Genomic DNA, 27,943 nt, shown 5'->3' on the forward strand with positions numbered 1-27,943 from the left:
TGGCAAACATTTACTCATTACTTATAGCAGGCTAAATCCATGGCTGCTTTTAAAAATACATATCACTCAGAGTTTTTTAAATGTATTGAGGGTGGGGAAGAATCCTAAAAAAATGTATTGAGGGTGGGGAAGAATCCTAAAAAAAAAAAAAAATAGTGACAAGTACCAAAATAGAGGAACTGAAGTCCCAACCCTGAAGAAGGTTAGCATTGACTTTCCGTCTATGGGTGGGATCAAAAGGTGGAGATGGGAAGAGGGCCGGTCATTCCAGGCAAAGCAGGCACGCTTAGGAAATGCAAAAAAGTAAAGCAGGACAGAGCAGGGAAATGAAGGAATGCAGCCATTAAACAATGTGACCAGAGCTTTGGGTGGAAGAAGGCATTTGGAGTTAACGCAGTCCTGGGAAAGGGGTGGAAGCCTGATTTTGGACAGTTTGAATTGAAGGCTTGAAAAGATCTCTGAAGCCAGCAGGAATGAAGAAGTACTGTTACTGGTCTCTGTGTGTGGATTTGCCACTTAAACTATTTTTTAAAGTAGACATGGAGCCTAACACGGGGCTTAAACTCACAACTCAGATCAAGACCTGAGCTGAGATCAACAGTCAAACGCTTAACTAACTGAGCCACCCGGGTGCCCCACTCTTTTAACCATTTCTAAGTGTACTGTTCACTGTTCTTTTGTGTCTGTCTTATTTCACTTAGCATAATGCGTTCCAGTTTCATCTATGTGTCAGAATTTCCTTCCTTTTTAAGGTTGAATAACAATCAATATGTATATATCACATTTTGTTTGTCTATTTATAACCCAAGTGTCAAGGGACACTTTGGTTGCTTCTGCTTCTTGGCAACTGTGAATGATACTGCCGTGAACGTGAGTGTATGAATATATGTTCAAGTCCCTGTTTTCAGGTCTTTGGAGTCTATATCTGGAAGTGGAGTGCTGGATCCTATGGCAATTCCGTTTAAGTTTTTGAAGTCTCCGTATTATTTTCCATAGAGACCACACCACTTTACATTCCCACCAGCAATGTACAAGAGATCCAATGTCTCCATATCCTCTCCAACACTTATTTTATTTTTTAAATAAATAGCCATCCCGATAGGAGTGAATCTATTTGATTGGTATTCCCCTAAAGACTGGTAATATTGAGTAGTTTCTGTGTGCTCATTGGCCCTCTGTATATCTTCTTTGGAAAAATGTCTACTTGAATCCTTTGCCTAGTTTTAAATTGGATTATTTGTTTTAATATTATTGAGGTGTAAGAATTATTTATTTATTGTAGATGTCAATCTTTTATCAGATCTATGATTTTTAAATATTTTCTCCCATTCGGTGGGCTGTCTCTTTCAGTCTGTTGATAATGTCCTTTGATGCACAAAGGTCTTTAATTTTGATAAACTTCAACTTACTTAATTTTTTTTTTTTTACCTATGCTTTTGGTGTCAATATCCAAGAAGTCATTGACAAATCCAGTGAATTTTCCTTTATTACTTCTTCTGAGAGTTGAATAGTTAGAGCTCTTACATTCAGGACTTTGACCCATTTTTACCTGATTTTTTTAAATGGTATAAAATAAGGGTCCAACTTCATTTTCTAGGGGTGGATATCCAGTTTTCCCCAACATCATTTGTTGAAAAGACTGTATTTTTCCTATTGAATGATCTTGGTCCCCTTACTGAAAATCATTTGACCATATATGCAAAAGCTATTTCTGGGCTGTCTATTCTGTTTCATGGTCTGTATGTCTTTCTTTATGATGGTACCATACTATTTTAATTGCTATAGCTTTGTAGCACATTTTGAAATCAGGAAATGTGACACCTTCAATTTTGTTGTTCTTTTTCCAGATTGTTTTGACTATTCAGGATTCCTTGAGATTCTATATGAATTTGAGGAGAGATTTTTCTATTTCTGCCAAAGCACTACTGAGATTTGGATAGGAATTGCACTGAATCTGTGGGTCACTTTGGGTGGTATGAACATCTTAGCCATATTAAGGCTTCCAAACTACAAAAACAGGGTATCTTTCCATTGATTTGTATATCGGACTTTACATTTTTTAAGTGACATTTTACTTTTAGTTAACACTTTCATTCTGTGCTTGTAACTTGAGACAAATGGTGTTATAAAATGTCATGTAGGGGCGCCTGGGTGGCTCAGTGAGTTAAAGCCTCTGCCTTCAGCTCAGGTCATGATCCCAGGGTGCTGGGATCAAGCCCCGCATCAGGCTCTCTGCTCAGCAGGGAGCCTGCTTCCTCCTCTCTCTATGCCTGCCTCTCTGCCTTTTTGTGATCTCTGTCTGTCAAATAAATAAAATCTTAAAAAAAAAAAAAAATAATGCAACAGATGCATAATAAGTGACTGTTGCTGAATAAAAAACAACAGTTTCATAAACTAAGCTCACCAATGCTCACATTTATAACACACACCTAACTGTACTCACATAAGATTGAGAGGCTGGTCATTCTCCTCTCCCATTCAAAAAATCCCTTTCTTCCCACAGTTTCTCCTCTGCGGTATCCATCTCAAGCCTCCATTACAGAATCTACCCTCTCATACAAGGAGGTTATGTTTTTAAAGTCTAGTTTATTGAGCCATAATCTCTTAGAGTAACATGCACCATTTAAAAATGCACAATTTGATGAGTTTCGATAAATGTTTACAGTCATTCAAACTCAAGAGCCAGGCTTTGGAGAGTGGACTTGAGGACGCCTCTATTCATCACACACGGAAAAAAGTGGTTTGCTATTTGGCAGTTCCTCAAAAAAATTAGACATAAAATTACCATATGTCCCATCAATTCTACTTCTAAGTATAGACCCCCAAAATTGAAAGCAGGGACTCAAATAGATATTTGTACACCGAAGTTCATAGCAGTATTAGTCAAAATAGCAAAGGGTAGAAATAACTCAAATGTCCATAAACAGATGAATAGCTAAACAAAATGAGGTATATATGTACAATGCAATATCCTCAGCCATAAAAAAGAATGAAGTTCTGACACAGGCTACAACATAGATGAAACTTGGAAACAACATGCTAAGTGAAAAGAATCAGATACAAAAGGACAAATATTACATTATCATTTATACGAGACACCTAGAAGAAGTACTATCAAGATAGAAAGTAGAATAGAAAATACTAGAGAAAAACAAATACTGTGTGATCTCAAGTACCTGTGAAATCTCAAAAAAAAAAAAAAAATCTTTCTCTTAGAAACAGAGAGTGGACTGGTGGTTACCAGGGCGGGGGGCAAAGCAACAGGAGGGGAAATGGATGAAAGCGGCCAAAGGAACAGACTTCTAGGTAGAAGATAAATAAATTCTGGGGATGTAAGGGTGACATTACATAGGTAATAGTTAACAATACTGTATCATGTATTTTAAAGGTTCAAGAGAGTAGATCTTAAAAGTTCATACACACACACACACACACACACACACACAATTGTCACTGTCTGAAGTGATGGATGTTACCTAATCTTATTGTGGTAATTATTTCCCAATATATACATATCAAATCATTAGGATGTACACATTAAACTTACACAATGTTGCATGTCAATTATATCTCCAGATGGGGGGAAAAAAAAAAAGAAAGAAAGCACTAGGGATTGAGGGGAGAGGCAATAGAGAATTACAGCTTAACGGTGGTGGCAGAGTATCTGTCTCCAGTGATGAAAATGCTCTGGAAATGGGTAGTGGTGATGGTATCACGACACTGTGAACATACTTAATGCTACCGGATTGTACACTTAGAGATGGTCAAAATGCTAAACTCCACATTATATATCACCAATTTTTACATTTAATTTTTTTTTAAGTGGATGAGCCTCACTTCTAAGGGACACAAGTGACTCCACACGCTCTGGCCAGACACATGACATATATACAACCACGAGGATAAATACAGTATCATAAAACTGTAAGATAAATAGAAACAGATCACAGGGCTGGGAGTTGGGAGAAGACTTGGGAAAGTGAAAGAAGCTAAAGGCAGGCTCATCAGAGCGGAAGTTACTGCAATGGTCCTAGCATGGCCCAAGTTACAATATTGGCAGAAGGAAAGAGAAGATAGCGCAGACATAAGAGGCAGGGAGAATTTAGGGGATAAATAAATTTGGCACAAGGCAGAAGGGCAAGTGGAAAGGTCAGGCCAGGGCCACATTGTGACTCTCCTGGGCCCTCAGTACTTTTGCCTTAAAAGATTGTTTCCTCTGTTTAAAAAACAACAACAACAACAAAACATTAAATTATATTTTACACCTGCATTGTTATAAGGATGAATTTATCAGTAGTATAGATTAAATATTTTTGTCCTTAAAGTACATTTTTTTCCTTCTGATTTTAAGAGATCAGAACATTTTTATGGGCCCCTAAACAACCCTTGGGGCTGCCCCTTCCGAGCATTCTGGAGTAGGCGGCCCTGGGCCAGCCCTGGATGAGGAACTGTCTCCTACCTGAGACTTTCCACCCTCCCTCTCCTTCCCTGTGGCCCTCCCTGTCTGACTGACTGTCCCGAGAACTAAGGACTTCATTACTGCAAACATGTGATGGGGCAGAACAAGGCATTCAGAGACTACAGGCTCAGGGTGGGGGTTACAGCTGTGGACCCCAGAATCAGAACACTTTGTGTCAGAATCACAGGTCCCCTGCATGGCTGTGTGAAATGGGACTTTCTGAGCCACCGTTTCTGTCTGTGAAATGCGGGTGAGAATTCTACACACCACCGCGGTCTTAGGAGGCTTAAGTGTGGCCCGAACACAACCACCTCAGCAAGCTGTCTGATGCGCGGCTGGCAAGTGCTGGCAAAACTCATTTCTCCTGCCACCTGGCACTCACCCATCACCTCTTCTGACTTGGTAGAAACAGGCACAGTGATTTGGGGCTTGTGATGAGGAAGAGAAGGGAAGTCATAAGGACACCTGGAGAGGGGAACGTAAAAGGGGTGACGGAGTCCAGAGAGGAATGGCGGGACCGTGAACCACGTCACACTTTTGCGCAGGAGAAGCCCAATGAGCTGATCGTCTTCCATTCACACTGCCTACAGCGTTACCACTTCTGAGCACATGGCAGCTCAAGTCACCCCCTACAGACATCCTCGCGATGCCCCCCAGCTCTCTTCAAGTCTCATTTCCCTGTGTCCCCTTTTCGTTCTCCCCTCACCCCCTCCACTCTAGACTTCCATTCCTCATACCGCCTTGCTCTTCTGGTGGACACGTTTTCTTGGCCCGGGGTGCCTTTTTGGGTGAACTTATCCTGCAGGACCCAGCCCCACCGTATCCACCTTCTGCAACTGCCTAGGCAAAATGAATCCTCCCTCTCCCGCACTCCCACAGTGCGCATATCACTGCACTTATCATATCACTGTGTTTGATAATTGTTTGTTTCCATCTCGGCCCAGCTGGAAGGTGTGTCCCAGAAGGGGAGGGCTGCTGGGCCCTTCCTCACAGGCTAGCTCCACGCTAGCTTCCCACCCCAGCCGCTGCCCCGCCCCCCACACGCTGGCAGCCCATGAATGGGAAAAGAAAGGCTTCTGCATGTTTATTTGCTTTTGAAATCTCCCTTCTCACACCTGTTCCAACACAGGACACTGGATTATGCAGCACATTAAAGATTCAACACTTAGCAAGTCACAATGAGGCATGAAGTAGCAAGAAACTCACAGAACTGTTTCCAAGATGGGAAAGTATCAGGGGGATTCATTTCACGATTGTACCGGAGTCTCCAGGTGTTCCTTTGTGAAAGAATGGGAGTGGAGGGAGTCACTGGTAACCCCAAAGGCTGAGGATTCATCAATACAATCAATACAATACAATTACCCAAGTGGGTAATATAGGATAAGGCGCTAGACAGGGCCCCTAATTTTGGCCTCCCCTCCTGGTACATTTCTCGCCAATTTCCCTACCCTCTCCCCAGATAGCACTGGCTCCTCTTCTCCATCAAGGTCATTCCCTTACTTCATTAGTTTCACCTGACCCTGAGCTCATTCAGATGAAAATACTGGGGTTGGGAAGTATTTGTCTCTGGTCCCTAGTAACGGCCCTCCCAACTGATTCACAGAACTGCCTTCTTTTTGTGAGAAAGGCAAACCACCAGATCCCTGACATCCACTTTGGTGGTATGTGCTGGGTTGTGCCAACAAGGCCAACTCCAATGCTACTGATTCGCTCAGAATTGATCTTTTACCTGCAGGTGACTCCTCCGTCCCCTGGAGCCTGTGGCAGCAGCTCTGTGCTGCTGAAATGAAACCTCCAGCCATCCCAACAGCCACAGAAGGGTCGGGTGTCATTGTCAACACTGCGGGGACAGCTTTTGAGGGAAGACAAGCTGAGGAACATGGTGAGAGGCTGCAGTAGACCCCGCTGCAGAGAACGGTCCTTCCTGGGCCCTTGCAGAACCTTTCCAGAATCCAGCAGGTTGGGAGGCACTGGCTCTCTACCTGGATGCCACCTTGGGGTAGGCCAGAGCGCACCCCTAAACAGCCCCCGCTTTACTCATCTGTTTCCAGGAACCCCCTGCCCACTACCTGCCCCCCCACCCCCTTCTCACTGCCACCACCCTGGCACAGAACCTTGGTTCCCTGGTCCCCCAGGCTCCAGCCACAATCCCCTTTTCCTCTTTCCAGCCATTCTGCACTTTGCCTCTGAAGAAACTCCCCCATGGGGCAGCCCTGCAGGAGGCCATGTACTTGAACAACAGGCAAAACTGTTCCAGGAAATGCAAGTCAAAGGCAGCAGGGACTTGTGTGTGTGGAGAGGGAGTTGGCGCTCTCAGGGAGGGAGTGCCAGAGAGATTCGGGGCTCAAAATGTTCTACGTTTTAACCAGTATGGTTTTTACATGTGTCAACATTCATGGAGCCTTACACTTCAGATCTGTGCCCTTGATATGTGTTAAGCCTCAGTAAGAAAGTAATATAAATGAAGTAGGATAAGTCTGCCTTTGTTTGGCAAACATCTTTGGAGTGCCACGGAGTGGTGGGGTTTCGGGACCAAACACCACCCCTGTTACTCACGCTTCCCTCACGCTTCCCTCGGCCTGCCTTCCAGACTCCCTCCCTGTTCTTCCAGAGGAACATAAGTAAACTAGGAGCTCATGGGCCAGATCCATCCCTCTGCCCCTGGAGGTCCCTCTGAAAGCTCCTGGACTTCACTCCCACCACCGCTTTCTCTTACTCCCAGTCCCACCGGCTGGAATCCCACTGCAGGCCCCCAGCAGAATTCAACCCCCAAGTGAAGCTTCCTCAGCAGGAGGCCTCTCTGCAACCCTGATTTCTTGGCGCATCTCCTGGTGCCTCGTTTTTGGAAGTTCTGTTTCTCCTGCCTGACCTTTCCTAGTGGACACCTGCTCCTTGAGGCGAGAGCCCCAACTCTGATTCACCTGTACGGCATAAACACTTACTGGGCTGACCGATCAGAATAAAGAGGAGAACACCTTAAACAGCTTCCCGGGGCTCCCAGCCTGACCTCATGCCTCATGATCTCATTGATCTCATGCCTCATGGTGGAAGGCACTCAGGTTAAGCAGAAGCTTTTGTTACCATTTACCATGACCCACCTGCTCCGTGACCAACTGCTCTACCGGCTAGCAAGAGGGGTAGCAATGGCTCCTTGAGATATTCCTTGCTCCAAGCGATCTCCAGAGACCTCATCAGAAAAAAAAAAAAAAAAAAACAGAAAAGGCAGGGGGAGGAGGGAAGGAGGGAGAAGGACAGGAAAGGGTTAAATATGCCCACCAGCAAGTCTCCTTCTGGGGATATCATCTGTTGATTTCCCCTACAGTCTGTATAGGAGTCACTTCTGTATCCAGAGGAAAGAGCCTTAAAACTTCTGTCTCAGAGGAGGGAGCAGCCCCAGTGTGCAGGTGTCACTCGAATTGGGCAATGAATGCTGTCAACTTTGAATTTGTACTTCCACCTAAAACATCACTTCAAAATGTGACTTTGGGTATTAGTTTACCTATACGTATGTTGCACAAAGTATGGATTAATCAATCTATTGATTATGTGCCACAGGCGGGGCCCTGTGCTAAGGGGAACAGAGGATGCAAAAATTAGAATTCACCGTTCCTGTCTCCCACGGGGTTTAAAAGTAGTTTGGCATATGTATGGGATGTTCACTGGAGCACTATTTATAACAAGAGAAAATTAGAAACAACCTAAATATCCATCATGAGGCGAAGGGACAAATAAAACGCAGTGCACTGGCTTCATAGAGTACAATAGAGTAATTTAATGGAACTAACTAGGAACTGTACACGCTGGTGTTAATGGATCTCAAAAATATACTGCGTGAAAAACTTGGATTGTAGAGTGATGCATATTGTACAATACCATTTATGCAAACACACACATAATGAAAATAATACTCTACATAATCCATGAATTCATAATACGTCTGCATATAGAAGTATATTTTTTGAGTGGTTAAGAAGGGCACAGAGCAGGTGTCTCTCTGAGAGAGGGGAAGACACAGGATGGCTCTAGACCCTGCTTTTTCTGTAATGACTCTCATTTTTTTAAAGTAATTAGGAAGGCATGGCCTAAATCCACAAGAAGCTAAGTAATGAGTTCATCGATAACCGAGACAACAATGCGAGCAACACCATGAAGCAGAATGGATTTATTGCCCAATGATCAGCATCTGCAATCAGGGCCAGTTTAGAAGAAGAAGAACCCGCTAGGTGCCTGGATCCCTGAGAAGGAGCTAGGGAGTTAGCACTTCCTTGGAAGTCTTTGGGAAAGGGAATGCTGCGACAAAGGTGGGGTTTTATAAAGATTCATCTGGCCACAGGCGTGCAATATAAACATTTGCATAATGAGAGTATGTGGGGTTTTTTCCCTCATCCTTGTCAGGCCCTGGGAAACTGAAGAAGACAGTATTACATAAACTAAGCTCTGAGAGCAAATCCGGTTAGGAAATGAGGATGCTTTGGTAGAAACCTTGAGCCAAATGAGCGAGTGATCAGTGACTCTCAGGGGAACCTGGGGGCCAGCAAAGTTTACTCATGAATCTCCCTCATTGGGTTGTGAGCCCCTCAGGGGCTGGGGCTGTGATGTTTTCCTTCCTAAAGTCCCAGTGCATGGAACAGTGCATGATGTTGAGGTAACAGGAGACATAATGAAAGGGAAGGAAGGGAAGGGATGGAAAGGAAGGAAGGGAAATTGCAGAAAGGTCAAAGAGGACAAGGACTCAGATGAGGTTTGTTGCTTGAATGGCTAACTCTTTAGATCTGTGGCACATCTGTCTCCTTCTCCATTTTCCTCTCCCAGACCCTTCCCTTGGAGTATGACCTTGACTTGCTTCTTGCTAACTCCCACCTCCGCTCCATGGCTGAACCCCTAACCCCCTGGGGTTCTTCTCTAAGATGGGAGTGGGGAGTGGCTGTCAACTCTCAGGGAGGTCCAGTATGTTGAGGTCAGAAGAAGATAAAATAAAAAAATGACTTGGAGAGTTGAGCTGGGAAGATCCTCATAGAATTTGGGTGGGGGGAGGCGATACATATTGCTGATTTGGGCAGGGGGTATTCTAACCTAAGGCAGAGGTGATAGGAATCTACAGAAAAGGGGATCGGGCAGGTAGAAGGACTGGGGCCAGATTACAGAAAATTGGGTGAGGAGCTGATTCACGCAGAAGTTTTCAAATGTGGGGCTCAGAATGCCAGGATTCCACAGACAACCTCCAGGGGTTTCCCAAACAATGAGGCTGGTTGTGCCAAGGAGAGAAGATTAAATCTGCCAGAGGGACCTGTTCATCTATTATCTGTCTTACATCAGAACCTGAGTTTTGAGTAAGATTTCACTTGAAGGAAGGAGATAGGGATGGGAAGGGGTGGGGAGAGAGAGATCATTATAACTAAAACATTTGAAAGAACATTCAGTTATCCAGTTCATTTGCCCTCTCTCGCTCATAAAATGAGATTTTATATAATAAGTATTATAGGTAAAAAAAAAAAAAAAAAAGTCTTTCAGTGTGTGTTAGTGTTGGGTTAGACTCAGGAGAAGAACTGAACCAAAAGACAAATTCATTTGGAATCATTGCCTACTCCCTCTCCTTCTCAGGATAGGGATCACTTCCAGAATGTCAAAGCTAAGAGATTCCAAGCCCAATATATGGGAAGCAAGGAGGTGTAGATGATCAGGGACTGGTTCTTGTTAATAATCACTCACCTGCTCTCTCCGGCATTTCTCAGGAGCTCTGCTACCCTTACACACGTAATCTTATTAACTGTCTCCACAGGCTGTGAAGTAGACCCTATCGCCATCCCTGCCGAGGCTCAGAGAGGTAGGGAGAATTACCCAGTGTCACACCAGATGGCAAGGGGCAGAGCTGGGCTTTGAATCCAGGCAGCCTGATGCTGAAGTCCTGACGCTGAAATCCGAGACTTCAGCCGGTCTAGGACTACCTCCCAAATACAATGCCCTGAGTGGGAATGGATGTGGCAAGGTGCAATCACCTGCTGCAAAGGTCCTTGCGAAGAGAGAGCAACACTTCCACCTCTGAGAGGGCCCCCTGGGACATAGTCGTCCACAGGAAATTCCAGGAACCCTATCTCTGATGGGGCAGCTGCCTCCTTGGGCCCTTGGGTGGACTGACCACACCCAGAAGGTTCATTCTCTTCTGGATGCCACATCCTTGGAGAGCTTTAAGGGATCTTAACATTTAATCACTAAACAGGAGGATGACAGACCTGGCCAAGCATCGGGAGAAGAGAAGAGAAGCATTTAATTTTCAAAAAGAGAGGAGTAGAAGGGCAGGCAAGAGCTCTCTCAAACATTCAGAAAGCTTTCTCGAGGAAGAGTGACCAAACTAGTTTTGTACAGCTCTGGGTGACAAAGCTAGGATCAAGGGGGAAGTAAGACAGAGACGAATTTCAAATCAAGAATACAACTTATTTTCTTTAACTCTGTTTGAAAATAAAGTTGGCCACACTGGAGGTAGGGAGCTCTCTGGAGGTAGGGAAGCAATCACACAAAGACCGAGAATCAGGAATCTTGATTGTTGAGAAAGAACTTAAACGTTGGGGAGAAGCTTCAATGACTACTGAAGCCTCTTCTGACATGAAGATTCCACAGGTTTATAATTAGGATGTTTCTTTTCCTTTTCAAAACTTCTCACTGAGCCAAAGACCTAAGAATGAACTCAGGGGGCATTCCAGCCACTGAAAGTATATTGTCTTATAAATTCCTATATTCCTCATGTCTGTGCAGAGGGGGCCCCGCCTATGGCAAAGGTCTGTGCATCTGTCATCAGGGGTTACATTTTTCACACTAATAGTATGAGTCAGAATAAATACCATCTCCATTTGGGAGACAGTCCTCGACAGAAGAGAATTGGCCTCCTTGATGAGGAATATATGTCAGGCACTGATAATAGGGAAATCCTTTTGAGCCGAGCCCCAGAACCTGAGCAGTCATAATGAGACCGATTTAATGAGCCTCCTGTTCTACAATATTAATTACAACCCTGTCACAGAAGGCAGCCAGCTCAAAATAAAATAGGTAAAATGCACAAGAATTGGATCACATTCAGAATCTTTTTCCCAGATACAAATAGGCTTGCAGTCCTGTACATATGTCTATAGCAAGTGAATGGATTTAACGCCTTCTTGAAGCTGTTTGGAAGAAATACTTCTGGAGTTGCTCTAAACAGTAGAAATGCTTCTGAACTTTGGGCTTCTCTCTCAGGATGCAACTACCCCAAATCTACCTTGTGAGCCTGATCAGTCCCAACTTGTTGCTACCTTGGAAAGAAAACTTAAAGGGAGCAGCAGAGGCCTTTCTTATCAAGCAGGTAGGCATCCTTCCAAGCCTTTATTTGGTCAAGTCTCACAAATCTTTTGTCTTAAAGAAAAGGAATTTGAGGGCACCTTGGGTGGCTCAGTCAGGTATCTGACTCTTGATTTCGGCTTGGGTCATGATGTCAGGTTGTGAGGTCGAGCCCCATGTTGTGCTCCAAGCTGGGCATGAAGCTGACAGGTTGCCCTTTAAAAGTAGCTGAGCGGCGCTAAGCGGCTTGTTGAAGGGCACACAGCCAGTTTGGCAGAGCCAGGATTCATACCCAGGTTGACTGATTCCAGGGCCAGGATATTTATTATAAGGCCATGCTGTGCCCTGTGTTTGCAGGCTCGTTCACTCAGCAAATATTAATTGAGCACCTCCTATGTGCCAGGCACTGTGCCAGGTGCTGCGCAGAGACAAATAAGACACAAGCCCTGTCAGAGATGTTGGGCAATTCCAGCAGATCTTAGCAAACCATCCCTCTTCCTGGGGCTCTGCTTCTGGAAATGGTAAAGTATAACCAGAGCCCTAATGAGGGGGCAAGAGTTAGGGAATGGGGGACAGGTGCTAGCAGACAGCAGGTGACAGAGGAGTCCTTGAGATCGAAGTGGCAGGAGCACGGATACTGTGCAAATGTTGAGATTTTCTGTGATAGAGAAAGGCGAGACCTTCCTGAGAGGAAGAAGATGGAAGGAGGCAGAACTTGAGGTAGGCCCTTGAAACTAGACACGGTGAAGGAAGATAGACAATGTGTATGATACATGCTCTAAGTCCATTGAAATGTTCTCCTGTGGACAGAAGAGCGCTGTAACTCCAACCCATGGAAATTTGCCTCATGGACAAAGGACTGACTCCAAGGGGTTCATCGCCGGTCAGTCAAAGAGGCCACAATGGTTTTCTTCTCTTTTCTGGGTTGGTGAGATCTTTTTTTTTTTTAAGATTTTATTTATTTACTTGAGAGAGAGAGCACAAGCAGGGGCAGAGGGAGAAGCAGACTCCCCAGTGAGCAGAGAGATCAATGTGGGGCTTGATCCCAGGACCAAAGGCAGATGCTTAACCTCAGGTGTCCCAGTGGGTGAGATCTTGATGATGCAGAGAGGCTGGAAGAGGCTGATAAAGAAGGCATGGGGGAGGACAAACATGGAATTCTAAGCCTCCACTCGAGCAGGCTGTGGTCACCCAAATCTGACACAGGACCCCAGAAACAGTGGAAGCAAAGCCTATGTCCACACATGCTGAAGATCCAGAGGCATGTGAACTCACACTGACCCCTGGCCCCAGATCCCACTGACTTGTGAACCCATGAAAGAGTCAGTGCTCACCCCCACACCCTACTCCCACTGCACAGGCAGCCCGACCGGGACCACCAGGCTCGCCCCATGTCAAGACTCCTGTCTCTCAAGAGCTTCTCCAATTTCAACATGTGTTGGAATCAACTGCAGGGCTGGTTGAACCACAGATTGTAGGCCCCCTCCAGAGCTTCAGATTCAGCAGGGACAGTGCCAAGAATTTGCTTTTCGAACAAGTTCCTGGGTGATGCTGATGATGGGCGTCCCGCACTTTGAGAAATGCTGCTCTGTGGCAGGAGGCGAGTTGCACCTCTCCAGGAAGACCTGCCCCAGCATGCCAGCCCCTCCGGCTTCTCTCCCCAGTCTTGAGCACATTTAAGTTAATATATACTGCAAAAATAAACCCACTGCCTCGAGAAAGAGCTAGGAAGGCAATAGAATATCAGAGAATTCAGTTAGCTCAGAGCCCTGTGCATGGTATGAGAGATGGGAACCATGATGAACAGGGAAATTTATACCCCAGTAAAAGTGGACAACTCACTGGGCTCCAGCCAGACTTGGCTGGGTGCGACTGCAAGCCCAACATAGCCAGGTCTTCTTGCTCTCAAGAGAAAGCCGAAATCCCAATTTTTATGTAAAATATCCCCCCAAGTTTTCAAGTCGCTTCAGGGTTTTTAAAGACACAGTAGGATGGGTGAGATAACCTTTTAGAGCTTTAGTGAGGGTGGCTTGGGCTTGTAGTAAAATGTTCCAGGGATGTGTTCTGGCCTCTCACAGGGAGGAAGATTAGAAACATGTCTGTGGGGGCACCGGGGTGGCTCAGTCGTTAAGTGTCTGCCTTTGGCTCAGGTCACAATCCCAGGGTCCTGGGATTGACCCCCGTGTTGGGCTCCCTGCTGTTGGGGAAGTCTGCTTCTCCCTCTCCCACTTCCCTTGCTTGCATTCCTGCTCTCACTATCCCTTTCTTTGTCAAATAAATTTTAAAAATCCTAAAGGAAGGAAGGAAGGAGGAAAGATGTCTATGAGAGCCACTCAGTCCTGTTATATTCTTTCCAAAACCCATCACCCCCCAGTCTAATCATGAGAAAGTCAACCCACAAACCCAGACTGGGGGACATTCTGGAGATACCTAACTAGCATTCCTCAAGATTCTCAAGGTCATAAAAATTAAAGAAAGCCTAAGAGGCTGGATCAGACCAGAGGGGACTAGAGAGTCTGTACTGGATCCTGAAGCAAAAGGAGGGCATTCGTGGAAAAACTGAAAAAACAAAACAACAACAACAAAAACCCTGGAGTTTCATGTATAGCAACATACCAATAATAGGTTCTTAGTCTTGGCAAGTGTACTATGCTAATATGAAATAGCCTGAACGAAGGCTACACAAGAACCCTCTGTTCCAGCTTTGTCTATAAATCTATAATTATTCTCAAATTTAAAAATATATTTAAAAATAATTAATTCTTAAAAACTACAATGAAGAAAAAGTCTACAGGCAAAATATGGTCTGTGAGCTACTGGGTTTCAGCCTTTTATTTAAAAAAATAATAATAATAAAGTATTCTATTTTGTAGAATCCTAGATGTGCTATTTGTGATCTTGGGCTTTAAACTTCCTGGTTTATGCAGGCAAAGCTGGAGTTCCAGCAAGTTTAAATCACTTCTGTGAGATGTCACAATGAAGGGAGATAATCTCCATGTCTACCTCCCTGTCCTCACCTCCTACTGTCCTCTCTTGACTTCAGGTATAAAAACACCTTACTTCCTCTACCAGATTATAAGCAATATGAGAGCACCGTTCATGCATTTTTTAAAAAAGATTTTATTCATTTATTTGACAGAGATCACAAGTAGGCAGAGAGGCAGGCAGAGAGAGAGGGGGAAGCAGGCTCCCTGCCCAGCAGAGAGCCCGATGTGGGACTCGATCCCAGAACCCTGGGATCATGACCTGAGCAGAAGGCAGAGGCCTTAACCCACTGAGCCACCCAGGCACCCGGTTCATGCATTTTTAGTATTTGTAACTTAACATCTCTCATATAAGGAGTATTTAATAAATAGTCCTATTTTGGGGGGCACTTGGGTGGCTTAGTCGTTAAACGTCTGCCTTGGGCTCAGGTCATGATCCTGGTGTCCTGGGATTGACTCCCGCATCGGGCTCCCTGCTCGGCAGGAAGCCTGCTTCTCCCTCTCCCACTCCCCCTGCTTGTGTTCCTCTCTCGCTGTCTCTCTCTGTCAAATGAATAAATAAAATCTTTTTTTTTTAAGTCCTATTTTAGTTAATACATGGAAGAGGAATGGTTTTTTAACTCTTGTATCTCCCTCACTATATTCAGGAAATGGCTGTCTAAGGATTAACTGTGTGAATCACGTAAGGACTCTGGGACGCAGTTTCTCCTCTGTAAAATGAGAGCTTGGACTAGGTCCTTTCCACCACTCAGTCAGAGGAGTCCACTAGGAATGCAAACTCCTGGGCCCCAGTCCCTAGCAACTGAACTAGTATCTGCATCTTAACAAGATTCCCTGAGGTGATTTCTATGCATTAAAATTTGAGAAGGACTGCACTAGTTCAAATCTTCATGGGCATCAAAATGGGGGTGCTTAAACATGCAGGTATATATGCCCCAGGACAGATCAACAAAACGAGGATCTCTGAGCCTGGAAGCTGGGTGTCAGCATTTCTAGTGAGTTCCCGGGGGCTTCACTTTGAGAAACACTAGGGATGTCAAGCATGTACTCACACTCTACTGAAGGCTGTTCGGAGAGCAAAGGATGATGGAGGATGAGGCTACCAGAGGGCATGAGTAAGCGCTCAGTCTTTGAGACAAACCTGACTTCAAATCTGGATCTGCCTCTTATGACTATAGCCTTGGTCTAATTGCTTCAATTGCTTAACCTCTTTAAGCAACTTATTTTATACAAATAAATAAATACTTGTGTGTGCACATATAATATATATATATGTGGTATTTGTTAATAAATATGCCATACATACACTTGTATATTACATACTATATGCACACAGCCTCAAGGAGCTTTGGGCTAACCCATATAAGGAAACAGTAACTTCAAAAGTTGAATGGAAGGTACGTGGGTATTAATTTTATTACTTGCCTTGTAATTACACATATATAGTATATAATCTTTTGAGTGTATTATCTATTTCACAATGAAAAAGGGTAATACAACCTAAATGAGGTTAATCACTAAAATGTGTCATCTCATTATCTCCCCAGCTCATCCGTGTTGCCATCTTGGAAAGTGAGGTCATGACCCACTGGGAAGTTGGCTGAGAACTTGACTCTGTGGAGGTGTCAGCCAGATGTTCTGTGAAGCTAAGGGCATATCATTCTTCCTGGAGCTCGTGGGGGCCAAACTTGAAGAGACATGAGGGGACCCCACTCAACTAAGAAAGAACTTTATTCATGCTTTGTGGGGACCTGCATCAGCAATCCTATCCCTGCCAGCACCACTACAGACACACTGAGTTCCTGGAAACCAGTAGGCAGGCTCAGAAACAGGACTCCGGGGAAGTTCAGAATGACTCATTTTCCCATTTTCCCCCTTCCACTTCAACATTCCTCAGCTGAAGCTTTCCAACAACTGAAATAGGTTATTCATGCTCCTTGCTAGGGTCCATTACTGTCTTCAACCGTCTCCCCCTTTTCCGGGGAGATACCTTTTAGTGTGTTGAGTGGTAAGTGTGGGGCAGGTGGGCTGCCGGTGGACAGCCAGCATTTGACCCTGACAGTCAAGGTCATAGGCCTTTTTCTGGGCCTCAGCTTCTTTCTCAAACCAGCAGAAGGGTCAGGTGATCTCTCAAGCTTTTTGAAGCTTTAATACTTGATGGTTTGGGCCATGTGTTTGGGCCTCTCAGGGGGAAGGAAGGAATCAACATTTTCAAATCACATTACCCCACTGATTTCTTATGTTTTTCCTGCCTTGTTTCTTATAAGATATTTTTATGTAGAAAATAAATAGGAAAAAAAAAAAAAGAAAAGAAATAGGGCAGGTAGTTAGTTGTGTTTAGCCAAGTAAATAATAAAAATAGCTAATATGTAATACAATCACCACTCAAAGTACTTGACAATATATTGATTGAACTGAGGAAGACACCATCATTATCAGTATCCCCAATTTACAGATAGGTAACTGAGGCATGGAGCAATTACATGGTTTGTCCAGGGTGACACAACTTGTATGTGGCAAAGCCAAGATCATGAATCCAAGTAGTTTAGGGCTGGAATCCACGCTGTGCTTCACTGCCTTCAGACTGATGGTTTCCAGATATGTGCCTGAGAAACTGGCCTTTCTCTGAGGAGGTAAAGCCAGGAGATCTCATTTTATGAAGCTTGGAAACTACTAAGCATCCAGAAGTTTGAAGCCTTTCTTTAGAATTGTTTTTGTCCCAGATTCTAAAAATGATCCTCTGATTTTGCCAGCAAAGGTATCCAAAGGTTTGTCTTAAAAGTTCTTTATCAGTCACTTCTTAACGGAGCAGCTGTGGGATGGTTTTGAAACACAGGACACATCAAGACAGTAGAGAGCCCACTTAACTGAAGTGGGAAAGCAGGCTTCATCCACCCCGACCCAAGAAGTGGTGCACCTTGGAGAAGGGACTTCACCTCTCTGGACCTCAGATTTCTCACTTGCAACATAAAGTAAAGACAGTGGTCTCTGGAGGTCCTTTGCCTCTTTAAAAGAGACTGTGAGTCTCTGTTCTTCCCCCAGCTACACAAGTTGTTGGCGATGAAGAGATAAGGCAAATGACAAGCAAGTTTCGACGGTGTTCTGAAAGCAGACACCAGACATGTAAATTCAGATCCCAGGAATGTGAGAGAAAGCTCTGGCATGGGCTTCCTATTTGAATGAGCAACTAATCAATGCAGAAACACCAGATAATTAAAAGCCACGTATTCATTTCCAGACTTTGCTCATCACAGACTCATCCTTCAAGCTACCTCTTTTTACCAAAGTTCATCCCAGGCGCAGAAACCATAGACAAGAAGGGATCTTTCCCCACCACGATTTCTCTTCACCTTCTCCTTTTCACATTTGATGACAGAAACAAAACCTTTCAAATATTCCACACAAAATATTTGAGACTTCCAAAGTTTGTGAATCATAACATATCATCAGTCTGTCCAAAACATGACAAATAGATTAGAAGCTCCTTTGTTATATACCTCAGCATCTGATGAAGCACAGACACTCAACAAATATTTGTTGATTAATAACAAATGTGTTGATGCAAAGTTCTGTTACCAATGAAAAATCAGGCTCCTTCCTATATATGCTGATTATACCTCAGTTAATCGCATACTCCATTCATTATCAGACCAGCCATGGAGCCCTCCTCAACGTTGACCTCAGAAACTAAGATTTTACTAGAACATACGATGCCCAGACTGCCCTCCCATGCATGTCACTGAGAAATGGGTGAGAGATATCCAGTGCACACACACCAACACCCGAAGTCCCTAAAGCTTGGGAAACCCTGAGCTTGGGACCTGATGAGGGTTTGGTGGATTATTCCCCAGCCCTCTCACCCATTTGGTTTTGTAAACTCCAGAGGTTGAGCCAAAGGTGCTGGTGAGTAAGTGAAAGTGCCTGGGGAAGGGGAGGAAGGGCAGGATTGTTAGTGAATTTAAGAAGTCACAGTACAGCGGCCACAGCTACTTTCTCTTAAGAACCCAGTGTTCTCACTTTGAGGGACACTGGATCTCAATGACAATGCCACCTGACCTGGGAAAAGCCTGCCTTGTTCAAGCCAAGGAACTTGAATCAATTATCTTAGACTGTGTCTTTGCAATCAGAACCCTGCGGCAGAGTAGCCTGAGGGTCTTTTCTATAAGACCTTTCCTGGAACAGGTGGCTAATGTCCACAGCAGGCATGAACCATGAGTTAATTTGAGATTCAGTTCTGGTGCAATCTATGTTCAATTATCCAGGCAGATCATTGGTTAGTCTAAAGAAACTCTGTACTTAGTTTTCAATGGCACTATCTGAAGGTGACCTTGGATCCCTATAAGGATTTGAGGAAGCTGATCTTTACCCTTTGAAAGTTTAAGCACTTATGACTTACTCCAAGCAACTATTAGCCTTACAAAGAAGATGGGGCTTCTCTGGTTTCAATGTCTCAAAGACCTTCCCAGCAGTATCTCATTTGAATCAACTGAATTCCAAATCTGTTTAGTTTAACTTGGCATTCTGTTAAAAGTTTTCTCCGTTTTTAGCCAGTTCCAGAATCCCCCTCAACTCTCTAATGTCAAGCACTCCATGGCCTCCTCGAAGCCACCTGGCTTAAGAAGACAAAGGGTCAGGAGCAGTGCTGTCCACGGAAGCTTCCTATGATGACGGAGATATTCTATCACTGCACTGTCCAATAAAGTCACCACTAGCTCCATACGGCTACTGAACACTTGAAATGTGGCTACTGTCACTGAGAAACTGAATGTTAAATTGTATTTCATTTTAATAAATTTACATGAAAACAGCCACACAGGAGGAGTAGTGCCATATTGGCCAGTATGGTTCTGGGGAGTTTTCACAGTACAGATACAGAAAAGGTTAAACTATTATTGGTCATCATCACTTAACCTTCTTTTATTTCCAATTGGTACTCATTTCCACACATGGAAATTTCAAGATTTTTTAGACTTTACAACAAATTTCCATTGAGTCCACTTGGCTTACTGCTGGCGTTGTCTGCTTTCCCCTCAAATGCAAACATCGCTCAATACACTGTGCAGCAGTAGCAACTTTATTCTTCTGTAGGGTCTAGGAACCTTCACATCCCTGCTGGGAGGGCTTCATGCTCTCAGGCTTGTGAATTCCCCACCCTGCACCCACACAGCTCAGGCCTTCTAAAGAGCGCCCTTTGTCTCCTTGGCTTGTGTGTCAAGGAGGCAAAGGGTTCTGCTGCATGGCAATTAATCAAATGGCCCACTTCTACCTTTGATCTGGGAGAAAATAGTCAAGATAACACTGAAGAGGAGAAAGTGAGAGACGGTGACAGAGAAATGTCTCCAGAGGGTGGGGGAGGGAGAGGAGAAACTGCCAGAGACACAAGGGGGAAAGGAAAGGTGGAAAGGGGAAGAGAGAGATGGTAGTGAAAGGCATGAGTATTTCATTCTCTATTCCATATTGTTAGAAAAATCAAAGTGTTTCACACCACCTTGACAAGTTCCTTTTCTACGCTTAGCCATATTCAAGCCACCAGACATACTAACTCAGAGACGGGGCCTGACAGACCTCTATTGGGAAGAAATGGGTTTTGATAATGCCTATTAATGTCCTACTCCAGGGTCCCGATGACTAGTTTTCACCGAGGTCAAGAGCTGTACCTAAAGTCAGGGCTCAGGAAGTTGTTGACTAAGAGTGCACTCCAAGGGAAATACCATGAGCCCTCAGGTCTCTGAGAGCTCCTACAGACATTTAAACTTTCTTTATCCTGGCTGAAAAACCAGAAATCCATGATTATCTGCAGAGAAGGCAAGAGCTAGCAATCATGGTGATTAAATACAATAGCTCAGTAGCAAAACCCTTCTGAGGGCCTCACAGGGTTTACCTTTAAATGATGCTCTTTAGACAACGGCTGGGTGGAGAGCAACCCTGGAAGAGAGGATTGAGAAAAAATGGTGTCATTTTGTTCAACTAAAGAGAAATGAAGTATTCAAAACCAAGGGTTTATGTTGGCATTTGTTTTGCTCTTCTTAAAAAAAAAAGAATGAAAGAAAGAAAAAGAGCTTTAATATGTGTTCTTTTTGTAGATCTTAGAAACATGTGAGAGATACACTGAGCTGTTAGATATGAAAAATTATGAATATTCCACTCAATAATGAAGCATGTCTTCTTTTCTTCGCCCTTTTAATGACAGCATTTCCTGCACAATCCATTTTAATCCAATTCTTTGATATTTAAAAAAAATGGAGACTCCTCTAATTGATTCATAGAGCAAGTTTATTTATCCAAAGGAACGGAGAAAAGCTAGGTTGGAAGATAACTACAAGCTTCTTGGTGAGGTTACGAGTTGGCATTATTCGGAGATGCATCAAATTGATCTGCAGCTTTTCTAAGAGACAAACTTGATGATTTCACTTGATTGCATAAACACATAGACCCAAACACACTTACCCTCTTCACTGCTGTGAGCTTTGCTAGATTTGGGGCCAAGCTATAATGTTATAAATGTTCTGCTTGAGGAGTCCAACTGTCTCCGGTTCTGTAAAACAGGTCCAGTTTTCCCTCCCCAGACACTGGAGTCTGGTTATAACCATCACAGGTGAAAGGGTTTGTTCTCAGCCTATCCAACTCAAACCCTCTAGGAACCTTTTTGAAAACCACAGAATATCATTCCATGCTTGATTTTGCACTAAGATCTTTCAATGGGTTGAAATATACAGCCTGTAAGAGCAGGTGTTCCCAGCTCCCGGCCCAGCTCCACGCCTGAGCAGGCTGCAGAGGGCATGCCATTCTCATTAAAAAGGCACCATCTCCATCCATGTCTCTTCTTGGAAAATGCTCACCTTGCTTCAGAGAGGGGGATGGGGACAGAGGCTGGCCACATCTTGACCAATTCAACTGCCAGGAGAACTTTTGCTTGCCAATGGAGGAAAAGGAAAGACATAAATGAGCATTCACACATGGCTGTTCTCTAGAAACCCTCAGAAAGTTCCTCCAGTGTTCTGAAGGACAAACCTCTGCCTTAGCCCTTATCTGTTCACCTACATTCATCCAAACATGGAGGGAAAACCCAACAAGTAACTGCAGTTCCCCTGAATGACCAACTGAAAGTTTAGATAATTGTGTAAATGGTTGGAAGGACAGGGAAGATTTTCAGATGAGGAGGGCTCAAAGACTCATTTTACTCTCCTAATTTACAAATAAAGTCCAAATTTTGGTCCATCAGTGACTTACCCAAGCTGACAAAGTAACAGCCCTTCCTGAAGAGCTGGCCCATCAGCTCTGCGCTAGAGCTCATCTACACTGCCAAGTAACAATGAAACATTGCAAAATCACAAAGACTCGCTCCGTCCATTTGACTGGGATGTCACATACAGCACTGAGAAAGAATACCTCCTGTCAGAGGTCCACCCACGGCCTTCGCTGCAGACTTGAGGGTGGGGGTGGGGTGGGGTGATTGTGCAGGCGGGCAGCCCTGCACCTTCCACAGCCAACTTGTTCGGGCCAGAAGCATTTCTTCACATTGGCCTGGCTAGCTGGCGCCAGGCCTTCAAAAACAGGAGGAGGAGAAAAAGATCATTCTTGTCGAAATAAATACATAGTGTTGTTTCCAAACACTTCATTTCTTTGGTACTTCATACTTTCTATAACAAACAAACAAACAAACAGAAAGGAGTGAGGGGACAGGGGGTGTTGCTCCACTGAGGACATATAGGAGAACATCAGAAGAACCACATGAGGGCAAGAAATTAGAAGGCACTGAACTCTCTGGGGTTTGATGAATATTATTTGTTCTAAAATATAATAACACTTATCAAGTGCTTACTATGTAACAGGCATGGGCATCCACTATTTCTTCACTTCAAATCCATATTGCCCTGTAGGGCAGGCATTCAGTCTCCCTTCCACAGCTGAGGAAAGTGGAGCTTTTGTCCAAAGTTGCAACGATGGTAACAGAGAAAGGCAGGATTTGCACCCAGCTAATCTGACTCCAGGGCCTAGCTCTCTGCTGTCACAGCCAGACAGTGCCAAGGGCTCCCTCTAACCCAGCTGACTTCTTCAGAGCAAGAGAAGGTCTTTTCCATGTCACATTTCATAATCTACCCACCACTACATTTTAGGAAATCCATCTTTCAGAGGCTTTTCACTGGCTCCCTCCCCAGGGTGGAGAGAGCAAGGACCATGTCAAGGGGAGTCATCCGGACAAGAAATCAGACATCACTCACAGGTGGCCAGCACAAGTTCATAAGGACAAGGTCAGGCCAGACAAAGGCCAACCACATTTTCTTTTTAATAAGGTTATTAGTCTGCTCAACCAAGGAACATGCTGTGTCTGATTTTCAACAAGATGTTTGGCCAAATCTCTCAAGATATTCTGTGGACAGGAAGGGGAAAGGCAGAGGCTGGAGTTTTGGCAACTGCCCTCCCCAAGGATGACTAGTGGATAGTTTGATGTCAGTCTCAGACATCGTTACCCAACATTTTCATCAAGAACCCCGACAGGCTGAAACCCCACAGGTACTCCCACTGCCCTTCCACTGATAAGGGTCTCTGCCAGTCCCATCCACTCACACATATGACCTGCTCCTTAGGCCGTGCTTTCTTTGTCTCTGGTCCTGGACTCCTGTGATTCCCCAGGCTGGAACTCTCTTCTGTCTCTGATGTCATAGCTTTACATCTCAGCTTAGAGGTCACCTCCACAAGGAAGATTTCCCTAACCACTGCCTGCCAAGACTGGACTAGATGTTCACCTCTGGACCTCTCTCCCCACTGCCACGTGTGCCCAGCACATGCCATACTAACCTCATCAAAACCAGGAAAGCACACGTTGTTGGTGACTAGTTTCTATACCTCTTTAGACCATGAGGTCCATGGGGGAAGGGATACGTCTGTCTTAGTCATAATATCCAATATCATGAATTGGCATACCATAGGTTTTCAACAAATATTTGTGGAATGAATGATTGAACAAAATCAAATAATCTTGGATTAATAATGACAAATTCAGAATCCAAAAAAGTTTCCATAATCTTGGATGGTGGGGTAAGCCCAACAAGATTAATATCAACTAGGATAAACGTAAAGTAAAATACATGGGTGTTAAGGAAAAAAAAAGTCACAAATGAAAACTAGGTGAGGGAGGCATGATTTTAGCGTCACATGCGAAAAAAAACTTGGGATTTTAATTGACTGTGAGTTGAATGTGATTGGGCCTCCCAAAAATATCACACATTTTTAGCCCTTATGATTAGGAATCAAGTGTCTAGAAGTAATGAATTCCAAACTGGTCAAACCACTCTGAGCACTGTGACTATTCCAGTGCCATATTTTAATACCAAAGATGACCAAACAGACTGCATTTAGACGGAAACAGTCAGAATGAAGAGAGTATTTAGAGTTAAGTTATGTAAATAATGGCCAAAGAACTCTGGGTTGTTCAGCCTACACCAAAACAACAACAACAACAACAAAAGTTTTAGGTAGAGGACATGATCACTGTCATGTAGAGAGCAAATTAGACATGTTCTCTCTTCAAAGTGGGACCAACATCAGTGGCAGGAGCTGCAGGTAGGCAGGATAGATTTTTATTTCTGTGTAGAATTAATTGTAATGGGATCAGAGCTGGTAGGAATGGGTGGGGCTCAGGCTGAGGAGGTTTGGGAGAGACTCCATCCCTAGAAACTTTCAATCCAACAAGTCTTCGACCAAATGGATGTGCACTTGACTAGGATGTCATACTGGGGATTTTAAAAACCAGGTGCAGGTTTCAACTTGACAACCTCCACCAAGCCTCTTCCAGATCATTCAGAAAAGGACCTGTGGGGGCGCCTGGGTGACTCAGTGGGTTAAAGCCTCTGCTTTCACCTCTGGTCATGATCTCAGGGTCCTGGGATCAAGCCCCGCATGCCCCCCACCCCCGCCCCCGCTCGGCAGGGAGCCTGCCTTCCTTCCTCTCTCTGCCTGCCTCTCTGCCCACTTGTGATCTCTGTCAAATAAATAAATAAAATCTTTAAGAAAAAAAAAAAAGAAAGAAAGAAAAAGAAAAGGACCTGTGTGGGCCTCCTATTGCTGCATTTCAGTAACATCCTCAGCTTCCCATGCTAGAGATAGCCACATTGCTCAATCACACAAACCTTGAGCAGTTTTACTTCTGTGTTGTTACATCTCCCCTTACAACATTAGCTAAAAGTTAGGAGACCTGGTTTCTAGTCCTAGATCTGCTGCTGATTGGCTGTGGGCTTATCATCTTGTTTCAGCTCCAATTCTTTGTCTGTAAAGTCTGGACTCATCAGTCACTTAGTTATTTCCATACCACCTGAAAGGTCTAAAACATTACTGTTTCTCAGACTTGGTTCTTGGACCAGAATCACCAGAATCACCAAGAGAATCTGCTTAATATACAGATACTTGGACCCCATCATAAAATCTGGGAGTGGAATCCAAGAATATGAGTTTTTAACAAAGCAGCACCAGACATTGTTAACATGCTCACCGACGATTCTGAAACAAAAGAGTTTGTGTTCCCTTGAGATGAGAGCAAGTTAGCAGAACTCAGGCATAGAAAGGTTAACTCAGTTACCTAGACCTCCCAGCAAAATCTGAATTATTCCTAGAAGAAAATAATTAGGTTATTTCCTGTTTTCTCTGAAGACCTGAAGATTTAAATGATGAGGAGGGTAGAGAACAAGAAAAATCTCTAAGACATGTCTTAGTAGGGCTAAGTAGGGCTAGCCCCAAACCCTGTATGGTAAGGAAGGATTCAGAGTTCTGAGACAAGAGGCAGAGCAAAGACTGGAATCAGCTGAGCACAAGAGCAGGCCTAGCCCACAGACTGCAGGGACCACCCCACAGCTGTCAGCAAGCTCTCTCTAAACCCATTTTTATCCTCGGGAGTCACGTGACTCGGGGTTTGAAAAACTGGGAAAATGGGAAAAGCAAGGGTGTGTGTGGGGGGGTCTTACTTAACAGAAAAACACCCAATGCCAAGCCTGGGAAAGCAAGACTTGTACATGGAGCAACGCCACCGTCCTAGGAAATGTTCACTAACCCAGAAGTAGCTCTACAAACGCTTTGCATTTCCTTCCCCAATTTCAAAGTCCCAGAGAGCTGTTTTCCCAAACTTGCCATGAAACTTCCCTGGTTTGAAGACCTAGTGAAATTAGTACAGTTCTTTATTTGGATTGGTAACAAGACGTCTGAAAGCCCTTTGGCTGCAGATCCCATGTAGGTGTGAGACTGTCACCACCGGCGAGTCTACTTTCTTCTCTATATTTTCACTGAGGTTTTCCCAACACTGAGAATTATAGTGTACATTTTCCTTAATCTTTATTTAAAAAGCACGTGACATCGCTGATTTTGAAAATGCTGGTTTTGTCCTGTAACTTATGGTCCAGGCAAGCATCCTAAAATAACAGAGAGTATTACTAAGTCCGTTGCTTGCATAAGGTTCACTCTCTGATATTTAAGCTGAAAAATCCCAGATGCTGGCACATTCAATATTTATACATTTAGCAACAACTCCAGACCCTGCCTCTCCCAAAGCACTCCCTCCCCAAAAGCAAATCCAGGAATGCTCATCACACATGTAAATATTGCCTAATATAGGGTTTCCAGCTGTTCAGATGAGGCACATTGAATCAGGTTGTGACGATAAATTTATGGCTAAGACCACAAATCTTGCAAGTATTGGGGTCTTGTACAAACCAAAACAACTTTGATGTCCCTCTCCCCTAGAAACGATAGAAAGGCTTTACATAAATCATGGGCGTTCACTAGTCACTAAGTCGTTCACACTGAAACCTCTGGTAGCATTTCCTTAAATGTAACCTTCTACCTTTCATCTCTAAAAGTCACTTAAGGGTCTCCAGCAAATCAGCTATGAAACAAATAAACTCTAGGAAGGCACCTCAGTGTAACACAAATATTCTTAATGCTGAGAAGTATAAAGAAGAAATCTTGCCTCTGAGAAGAGCTAATTTCGTATTCCTATCAGAGAGTCATCAAGTAATACTGCTGGAAAAATAAAAAGTACCTTACCCAGAAACAGTCGAATTAAGCAGATGGATTTTGACAGGATCTACATAATTAAAGTTTCCACTGCAGCTTTAGAAACTCCTGTTCTGAAACCCATTTTGTCAGCCAATGCTAAAGAATGTTTTTTGGCTCAGGAACATAAAATCCAAATAGTCCCAGAGGAGAAGCTGCCTCTCAGCCTGGACACCCTCAGACAATGCCTTTCAAAGAACAACTCTTTTGCCTAGAAATGGATCTTGTCATTGACATTGTCATGTTAATTAGCCAAATTCAAGCACAAGTCATCTCTCATACCAGCAACGGGAAGATCTTGGATGGACTGTTTTAAAACTTTTTCCTAAAGGAAAAGAGACGTGCTAATAAAAAGCCAACCTTGGCATTTTAGTCCTTAACAATTAAGATCAGAGACCAAGGGTGCCTGGCTTGCTCAGTCAGTAGAGCATGCGACTCTCAATCTCAGGGTCATGAGTTCAAGCCTCGTGTTGGGCACAGAGTTTACTTAAAAAGAAGAAAGAAATTATCAATCAAGAGTCAGGACTGAACAAGAACCCAAGACCGAAATGCTTTTTGTTAGCTGAAGCCAAGCAAGGGGACTTCCTCTTTACATTCTTTGCTGAACAGTAAGAAAAGGCACCCAGGGGAATCTGGGTGGTACATTTGGTTAAGCTTCTGACTCTTGGTTTCCACTCAGGTCATGACCTTAGGGTTGTGACATCTAGCCCCACGTAGGACTCTGAGCTAAGTGGAGGATTCTCTTTCCCTCTTCCTCTATAGAGCTCTGGGCTTTTTATGAGGCAACCAACTGAAAGGTGCTGGGAACAAATGCAGAAGGCAACGCCCTCTTCGAGGGATAAAAGGCACAACTCCCCCAACTCAACTCTCCCTACCCACAAAAATAAAGCTATGTGAACCACATTCTTGAAATGGGATTTGGATTTCTGGGCCTGAAGGTAAGGCGTTGTGCTGCGAAACCAGTGCTATTTCTGACTCATTCCTTTCCTGGCTCTGGAAATGACCCTGACAGAGCCTGAGGAGGATGACTTGATTCCTGAGACTCTGTAGCTGGAAACCTAAAGGCTCTCTTTTGCCATTTACTGGATGAGAAGTTATTTCATTTTTTTAAAGATTTTATTTATTTGAGAGAGAGTCATAAAGAGAGAGC

The sequence above is a fragment of the Mustela erminea genome, chromosome 14, assembly GCF_009829155.1.
Source record: "Mustela erminea isolate mMusErm1 chromosome 14, mMusErm1.Pri, whole genome shotgun sequence".
NCBI classification, from domain to species: Eukaryota; Metazoa; Chordata; class Mammalia; order Carnivora; family Mustelidae; genus Mustela; species Mustela erminea.